Source organism: Aethalodelphis obliquidens, unplaced genomic scaffold (genome assembly GCF_003676395.1).
Source record: "Aethalodelphis obliquidens isolate GAN/ISIS:26980383/991018 unplaced genomic scaffold, ASM367639v1 scaffold13, whole genome shotgun sequence".
NCBI lineage: Eukaryota > Metazoa > Chordata > Mammalia > Artiodactyla > Delphinidae > Aethalodelphis > Aethalodelphis obliquidens.
The window spans coordinates 5830020-5840057 of record NW_020837957.1 but is presented as its reverse complement, the minus strand read 5'-3'; the positions used below and the strand labels follow the sequence as shown (position 1 = coordinate 5840057).

General features: G+C 36.6%; 1 long non-coding RNA gene across 1 annotated transcript in view; it reads right to left on the bottom strand.

Annotated features, from left to right (window-relative positions):
* The window catches only part of LOC113624349 (uncharacterized), a 187087-nt gene that overhangs the window by 68328 nt on the left and 108721 nt on the right, over window positions 1-10038 (bottom strand). The gene's annotated exons all lie outside the window — the stretch shown is intronic.

Sequence of the window (10038 nt, the reverse complement as noted above, 5' to 3'; positions counted from 1 at the left end):
CATCATTTTTCCCCCTGTGGATTTTTAATGTAATCATTATTTCTTTGTGGGTAATTCCTAGGTAGAGCTAGATATCTCAAAAAATAAAAAGAAAAATGCCAGAAAATAACATGGAATATGTGACTATAGATAAACATCAGTCTGTTATTTTTGTCTCTAGACATGGCACATGAACATAGTTCCACAAAGAAGGCTATTTATCCATTTCTTTTAAAAATGAAGAAAATAAATTACTGAATAATTACTAAGTTTTATACTTAGTTAAGTCTTTAAATTTTAGAGAATCCCCTAAACTGTGACTTCCTACAGTTGCCGATCAGTCCCTGCCTTCTTCCCATTCCTTTTCCATAAGCAAGTCTGGCTATTTGGTGTGCCCACTTCTCCTGTTGCAGGACCCCATTTTGAGCCCTGTGCTCTGTGGAGATCACCACAGTGTTAAGAAGGGAGAGAGGCACATCTGACTAAAACATTCTGACAATACCATTTCACCAAAATTGGAATTGTCTATATAATCATTGCTAATATTATACCAAGAAGGCTTAGGAGCTGTTTTCAATTGCAAAGATGGAATTTGAGCTTTAAAAACTTACATTAGAATAAGGGAGATTTAAGTCAGGCAAGAAGGATTAACTTGGAAAGTCAGATTGAAAAAATTAAGTAACCTGGTTTCTAAGAATCAGAGGTATTCATCTAGGGGAATCTAGAGAATCATGTCCCATCCATAAACAAATAACTCTGTCTTAAGGGGAAAATTCAATTGAATTAAGATAAATAAACCTGCTAATAAGTAGTTATTTTTAAAATAAGTTGTTTGAAGTCAACCTTTTTCCATTTGGGACACCTTACATTTGTCATAGCCAAGGAGAAAGGATAATAACATCTTTGACAATATCAAAAAGTAATTAGTAACTGATAACTGCCTCATGGCAGATAATCTAGATAGAGTTCCTATACTACATGCTAAACCAGAAAAGATAAACGGACAGCAAAGCCAGCCTACCTTCCGACTAGTATTAAGAGAAAATATCCCCTAAAGGATCCCCTAGGGAATGCCAAATCTGGTACAATTCAGTCTCAGTGGAAAAACAGTCTCTGAAAGACAGGAGAAAAGGAAACTTTACTTATTGAGTGCCTTTTACTTTTACAGAAAAGTGGAAATTACTCCTAATACTATACCCACCATGGTACTATAGTCACCATTTTAAAGATTAGGAAAGGGAGGACCAGTTACTTTTCTAATAGTAGCAAAACTTAAACTGAAATCTAAACCTATCATTTCTTCCACTAAAAATTTGGTTTCTGATACTTTCTAAAATATTTCTACTAATTTGAAATTTATTTCAAATACAACCACTATCACACTACTTAGTCATCAAGTCTGGATGCAAATAAAATCTTTGACTGTTCAGTAATTCTCACTATTGATTAGTGGGCCAAATGCTTCTTGAATAATAGTAACCAAGTAACAAGTCTATATTATGCCAGGGATTCCACTAATTAGTCTTTATGTATAGATTTGATGATTCTATTTTGCAGGTGAGGAAAGTGAAGCTCAATAAAATTAAATAACTTGGCCAACTTTCCACACAGGATGAAAATCTGATTCCAAACATCATCTGTATCTGTTGGGCACTGTGAACTACTACCTTGAGGTAGTTCACAATTCCAACATTAGATCACTACATTCCTTTTGATGACATTTTAAAAAACTAGTTTTCCATTGGTTACTGTGAAAATATAAGTACCATGCAAAAATTAATGTGGAATGCAAAATAATAATGACTGTGTCCAATCTGATTCCAAACTTTGAGAAGTTCTGCCATGTCCAAAAGGTACTAGGCTATTAGAACAAATGTATATATTATGTCACTTGGACTTAACTATGTAATAAGCAGAGGTGTTACATATTTCTTTCAGAGTGCCATAAAAAAGTTACTCAGACATTAAAGGCTTTGTGAAGCTAGAATGTTAGAGAATCTCTGTTCAAGACTCTAGTTTTTAACTTAGTAGGTAAATCTCTAACCTCATAGGACCTAGTCTACAGGGTTGTGACTTAAATAACTTCATAAATTCATCCTCAAAACAAGTCATTTTATATCAGTTCCAACATTAAATTTATATCAAAGAGCTTTACTTATTTAAGAAAAAGAAGAAAAACAATCATATCCAATATTTCTATGATTAGTCTGTTTGTGGACATTTCTTGTTCTAATATGTTCATAATATTGTACTAGATGGATGATAAAATAAGTTTAAGAAGCTACCAACAAAAATCTCAAAACTTGTTGTTTCTCAAGTTTCTTTAACTTGGATTCATCCATATACATATCTTCATCTCCTTCCAGAAGGTGAGCAAAGGGGTATCTCCCATTTACAAGAGCAACCCTTGCAATGGGACATAGGACTAAGAATTCAGGCTCAAATGATCTACCACACTAAAAGAAGAAACATTGCCAAGTGTTAGGGAATTATGTGAATAGTGCCTTTGTATTAATGATCAACTAATCCAAGAAGCAATACATTATTGCTGAAGCTATTATAAAGAGAGTTGAATAAGTACTTAAAAACCTAGATGTGAAGGCTAAGCTGATGTGAAATGTACAAGAGACTTAAATATTCTTCATAACCATGACTGGTTATGAGTTACTATTTCAGTGGCATAATAGGAAATAGTACTAGACCTGACTTTGATTTGGGGGAGATATTAAGTACCTAACATAGTGCCTAAAACATAGTAGCTACTCAACAAATGGTAGTTAATATTTTTAATCTGGGGTTTCAAAAACCTTAACAGCTTTCTTTGCTACATGATTTTTCATTAATATTTAAAGTATTTTATGGGAATTCCCTGGTGGCGCAGTGGTTAAGTCCGCCTGCCAATGCAGGGGACACAGGTTTGAGCCCTGGTCCTGGAAGATCCCACATGCCACAGAGCAACTAAGCCCATGCACCACAACTACTGAGCCTGCACTCAGAGCCCGTGAGCCACAACTACTGAGCCCGTGTGCCACAACTACTGAAGCCTGCGAGCCTAGAGCCCATGCTCCACAACAAAAGAAGCCACTGCAATGAGAAGCCCATTCACCACAACGAAGGGTAGCCCCTGCTTGCCACAACTAGAGAAAGCCCGCATGCAACAATGAAGACCCAACACAAACAAAAATTAATTAATCAGTTTTTAATAAAAATAAAATAAAGTATTTTATGATATCCTACATGGGAGAGAATATAAAACAATTCTCAACCTTATACAAGGATAGAGCCATTTTTATTGCCATATATCATGAGACGTATGTTCCAAAAACAAGCTAGAATGCTGATAAACATCCAGTGCTTTTAAATTAAGATGTTAAGTGTAATCACCAGGGCAACCACTAATAAAGTAACTAAAAAAATTACTAAATATTAAAATATACACTAGAAATATTTAACAAAAAAGAACACAAGTGGAGGAAGAAGGAACAAAAAAGACAAAAGATACAGAAAGCAAATGGCAAAATGTCAGACAAAAATCATATCAGCAATTACATTAAATATAAATGGATTAAGCATGCCAATCATAAGGCAGGGATTGGCAGGATGTATTTTTTTAATGATCTAATTATATGTTATCTACAAGCAACACATTTTAGATTAAAAGCCACAAATAGGTTAAAAAAAAGGGATGGAAAAAGATATACTGTGCAAAAAGTAAGCAAAAGAGAACTGAAATGGCTATACTAATATCAGAAGAAATAGACTTTAAGATAAAAATTGTTACTAGAGATAAAGACATTTTATAATGATAAAAGGGTAAATTTATAATGCATAAGGGAATTCTATGAACAACTCTATGCCAATAAATCAGGCAACCTAAATGGAATAGACAAATTTCTAGAAAGACAATAGCAACAAAAATTGACTCAAAAACAAATAGAGGGGCTTCCCTGGTGGCACAGTGGTTGAGAGTCTGCCTGCCAGTGCAGGGGACACAGGTTCAAGCCCTGGTCTCGGGGGATTCCACGTGCCATGGAGCGACTGGGCCCGTGAGCCACAACTACTGCGCGTCTGGAGCATGTGCTCCGCAACAAGAGAGTCCGCGATAGTGAGAGGCCCACGCACCGCGATGAAGAGTGGCCCCTGCTCGCCCCAGCTAGAGAAAGCCCTCGCACAGAGACGAGGACCCAACACAGCCAAAAATAAATTAATTTAAAAAAAAATAGAAAATCTGAATATACCAATAAGAAGTAAAGAGATTGAATTAGTAATTTTAAAACTTCCCCAAAGAAATATCCAGGCCCACACTGCTTCACTCATGAATTGTACCAAACATTTAAAGAAGAATTAATACCAATTATTTGCAGACTTTTTCCAAAAGTGGACATAGAGGAAATACTTCCCAACTCATTCTATGAGGCCAAATTTACCCTGATAACAATATCAGACAAAAAAAATCACAAGAAAAGAAAACCACAGACCAATATCACTTATGAGTTTACATGAAAAATCCTCAATAAAATACTAACAAACCAAATTCAACAATACATAAACAGGACTCTACACTATGACCAAGTGGGTTTCTCCTAGGAATTCAAGAATTAGCTTAATATCCAAAAATTAATATAATGTACCATATTAATGGAACAGCAGACAAAGCCACATGATCATTTCAATAGATGCAGACAAAGCGTTTTGAAAACATTCAACAATCGTTCATTTTAAAAAATGAAGAAAAAAATCACAAATAGAAGGGAACTTCTTCATCCTGATAAAGAGTATCTATGAAAAACCCACAGTTAACATTATACTTTATGATGAAAGATTGAATTTTCTCCCCAAGATTAGGAACAGAATGTCTGCTCTCCCACTACTATCCAACACTGTACTGGAGGTTCTAGCCACAGCAATTAGGCAAAGAAAAGAAATAGAATGTATACAATTGGAAAAGAAGGAAAACAATTTACAGATGACATGATTTGTATGTAAAAAATTCTAAGGAATTCACTTAAAAAATCCTATTAGAACTAATAAACAAGTTCAGCAAAGTTGCAGGATACAAGACCAATATACAAAAATTAGTTGTATTTCTATATACTAGCAATGAACAACCTGAAAATAAAATTAAGAGAGCAATGCCATTTAATAGTATCAAAGAATAAAATATTTAGAAATAAACTTAATAAAATGTTTCAAGGCTTGTACACGGAAACTACAAAACACCATTGAAAGAAATTAAAGAATTCTTAAATAAATGGAAAAAATCCCATTTTCTTGCATTGGAAGATTTAATATTGTTAAAATGGCATTACTACCCAAAATGACCTACAGATTCAATGCAATTTACATTAAAATTCCTGCTGTCTTTAAGCAGAAGTTGACGAGCTGATCCTAAAATTCATAAGGGCATGCAAGAGACCAAAAATAGCCAAAATGATCTTAAAAGAAAGCACAAAATTGAAGGATTCATACATTCCCACTTCAAAACCCACTACAAAGCTGTTGTAATTAAGACAGTGTGGTACCACCATAAGGATAGAGACATAGATCAAATTAACAGGGTCAAGGGTCCAAAAATTAACCTCACATTTGGTCAAATGATTTTCAACAAGGGTAGCAAGATAATTCAATAGGGAGAGAATAGTATTTTCAACAAATGATGCTGGGAAAACTGGATATACACCTGCCAAAGAATGAAGCTAGACCTCACATCATATGTAAAAATTACCTCAAAATTGATCACAGAATTACATGTAAGTGCTAAAACTTCAAAACTCCTAGAAGAAATCATAAGGGTGAATCTCTATAACCTTGGTTTAGACAGTGGTTTCTTAGATGTGATACCAAAAGCATAAACAACAAAAGAAAAAGGTAGATAAATTAGACTTTACAGAATTTTTTTTTTCTTTTTGGCCATGCAGGGAGGCATGCAGGATCTTAGTTTCCCAACCAGGGATCAAACCTGCACCCCCTGCAACCGAAGCAGGGAGTCTTAACCACTGGACCGCCAGGGAAGTCCCCTATGGAAATTTTTAAAATTTGTGCTTCAAAGAACTCCATCAAGAAAGTGAAAAGACAACCTACAGAAAGGGAGAAAACATCTGCAAAAAATATAGCTGATACGAAACTGGTGTATCGGGGCTTCCCTGGTCACGCAGTGGTTAAGAATCTGCCTGCCAGTGCAGAGAACACGGGTTCGAGCCCTGGCCCGGTAAGATCCCACATGCCGCGGAGCAACTAAGCCCATGCGCCACAACTACTGAGCCTGAGCTCTAGAGCCCATAAGCCACAACTACTGAACCCACGTGCCACAGCTACTGAAGCCTGCGTGCCTAGAGCCCGTACTCTGCAACAAGAGAAGCCATGACAATGAGAAGCCCGCGCACCGCAACAAGAAGTAGCCCCTGCTCACCGCAACTAGAGAAAGCCCGTGCGCAGCAACAAAGACCCAACACAGCCAAAAATTAATTAATTAAAAAAAGAAACTTGTAGGGTTTCCCTGATGGCGCAGTGGTTGGGAGTCCGCCTGCCGATGCAGGGGACGTGGGTTCGTGCCCCGGTCCGGGAGGATCAAAAAGAAACTCGTGTATAATATATACATATATACATTTTTATATATTCTAATAATATTCCTAGAAATATTTATTAATAATTGTTATTCACCCGTATTTCAAAGCTCGCTTTGACGAAAGCTTAGTCGTTTAAAAATTGTACGTGTCATTGTGTCCACTTTCCATCATATATTTTATAAAATAGAGAATACATAATCCTTGACATCCTTTTAGAATAACAGAATCTTAAAATTGAAAGAACTTGAGAAGTCATCCAGGCCAGCCTTATCTGGTAAAAATCTTTTTCACATTTTAGGGAAGGGATTATCTAATCTCTTTTTCAACCCCCTGGTGACAAGAACCCATTATTTCTGAGACAGTGGGTACACTAATTCACAAATCTATTTGTGAGAAAACTAGTTTTTACTGAGACAAAACCTACTTACATTAGGATTATAAAAAATAACTCTGTTACCAAGAGGAACAGCAGGAAAATCTTGCTTTGTTCTAAGAAAGTGGTGCTTGTGAATATTTTTTATTTTAGCCTTTAGATAACAGGTATATTCAAAGTATATAAACCACAATATCACAAACAGTCCAATAGTAAATGATCACTAAGATATTAAATTTTGTGGCCTTAAAAATTAAATGGTAGAACCATAACGCCTCAAACTAGAAATGTGTTTAAGCATCATGTAAGAGAGATGTGTCAGACGGAGACATTTATTTTTTTCTGACTTCAGGGGAGTTCACTTGCAACTAATAAACTTAACATTTAAGAAAAATATTAATAAATTAACTTTATGGTATAAATAGCTTGAGTTTTACATGAAGTTATAAGTAATCCTTGACAACGTAAATGTTGAAGATAAAAGTTACTGTAAGACATGTAATAAAAGAGCTTTGGCAAGGCTCTATTGCTCTCCATAGGATTGTGAAAGTCTCCCCACCTCTCTGCTCTCCAGTGTCCTCAAAATGAGAGGGACTGGACCATATTATCTTTATGGTTCCTTCTAGCTTTGATAATTCTGTATAGGATGCATACATTAGGAGAGCATAGGGGTTATTCTATATTGATTTAGAATTAAATAATATCTTCAGTATTTACTGATAATCAGCTGTATGCCAGGCTCTCTATTCCAAGCACAGTGGTGAAACCAAATAGGCAAATATCCCTGACATTGTGGAGCTCATGTTCTAGTGATTGAGCAGAAATGAACAATGTAAGTAAGTAAAAATACGTATGTTTGACAGTGGTTAGTGTTAAGGAGAATAAATAAAGTAGGAAGGAGGTATATGAAATATTGGGAGGGGATTAAAACTTTAGATGGGATGGCTAGGCAAAGTCTTAATTAGGTGAAATTTTAGTCATGCCTGAGGAAAGAATCTACAATGGAGTGAACTAGTGAAGTATGAAGATGAAAGCAGAGAAGTCTCGGGAACTGGGAGGTTGGTGAGATCATGTGGACTTTCAGATTGCAAGCCATTGGAGAGTTAAACAGAGGTGTAAGGTGATCTGGTTTACAATTTATCATCATCTTTTGAGTAGCTAGCTATTCAGAGACTAGACTGCAGTGGAACAAGCCAGAGATAAGGAGGCTGTTAAGAAGCTACTGCAGTAATCCAAGTGAGAGAGGATGGAGGTTTGGACTAAGGAAGTGATGAAGGTGATGAGAAGTGGAATTCTGGATTTATTGTGAGGATAGGGCCAACACAATTTGCTGACAGATTTGGTTGAGGGGAAACAGTAAATAGTCAAAGATAACACCAAAATTTTTGTCCTGAGCACCCGGAAGGGCAGAATTACCATTAATGAAAAAGTCAGTATGAGGAGCTGGTTTAGTGACAAATATCAGAAACGGGTTTTGCAATGTTAAGTTTGAGATGTCTATAGCAATCCACATGACATATCAAGTAAGCTGCTGGTTATAAGTTTCTGGAGTTGAGGAGAATTCAGGTCTGCAGACATATATTTGAGAGTCATTACCACATATATGGTATTTAAAGCCATGAAATTAAGTAAGATCAACAAGGCAAAGGATAGAGAAAGGGAAATAAAGAGTTTCAAAGACTGAGCTCTGGGGTGCTCCAACATTTAGAAGTCAGGGAGATGAGAAGGAATTAACAATGAAAATTTTTTTTCCCTTTTTTTTTTTTTTTTTTGGTGGTACACGGGCCTCTCACTGCTGTGGCCTCTCCCGTTGCAGACCACAGGCTCCGGACACGCAGGCTCAGCGGCCATGGCTCACAGGCCCAGCCGCTCTGCGGCATGTGGGATCTTCCCAGACCGGGGCACAAATCCATGTCCCCTGCATCGGCAGGTGGACTCTCAACCACTGCGCTACCAGGGAAGGCCAACAATGAAAATTTTAAAAGGGTAGACAGAAATGTATAAGAAAAACAGTCAAGGTGGGTGTTATAGAAGCAAAGTGTTTTAAGAACAAGTGGGTGACCATCTGTGTTAAATACTAGAAGAGGTCAAGTTAGAGAAGGATTGAGAATTGACCTCATCTCATTTAACTTAGCAATGTGGAAGTCATTGGCTGACTTTGTTAAGAGTAGTTTCTGCAGAGTGGTGGGAAAAGATACTTGACTGGTATAGGTGCAAAAATGAATGAGGGGGAAAATTGGAAATATAAAGCATAGGAAACACCTTCAACAAGTTTTTCCATAAAGGGAAGGAGAGCAGTGAGATGATAGTGGGGGTGACTGGGAGAAATTTAGATCCAAAAATCTCTTTTTAATTGAAGAAGTTACGGCTTATTTATATGCTGTTAAGAATGATCTGGTAGAGAGGGGAACATGATGATTTGGTAGAAACAGTGGGAAATTTCTGGAGCAATGTCCTGAACAGGCAAGAAAAAAATGGAATCTGGGGCACATATACTTTGGATAGGCTGAGGAAGTTTAGTATTTATGCAAAAAACTTATTATAATGAATAGACATGGAACTTAAGCAGAGTGAGACAGGAAGATAAAAAAAGATCATGAGGATAGGGTCAGTGGTCATGTCAGGCCAAACTATTTTGGGAGTGAGAGAAAATAGAAGGCAATGGTTGCAAAATGGAGTGTGTGAAATTGAGATTATAGACAGTTTGCAGTAAGGGGTATAACAAGACTAAGAATAGGACATGGGAATGAGTGACCAAGGAAGGGTAAAGGAGAGGAGTCAAACAACCTATGATACCAGAGCACAGGTACAATCATCTAAATGAATGTTGAAATTCCCAAGAATTATGACAAAAGTGGCATTGAATGGGAAGAGAGTGATCCAACAGCTAAATGCTCAACAGATGAAGGGTAACAACCTAGAAAATGCTTAAATAATTACATTAGGAGAAATAAGAGATGGTAAAATCCGATAACATGAGATTCAAGCTGGATGATTTTTATGAAGGAGAAAGAGAGACACGGCCTGAAATGCCAGGCCCCACGGTATGTTTCTGGGAACACATGTCCTCTTAATACATGATTCTTCTCTTTGTTCCCATATGCCCCATGTACCTTTCTG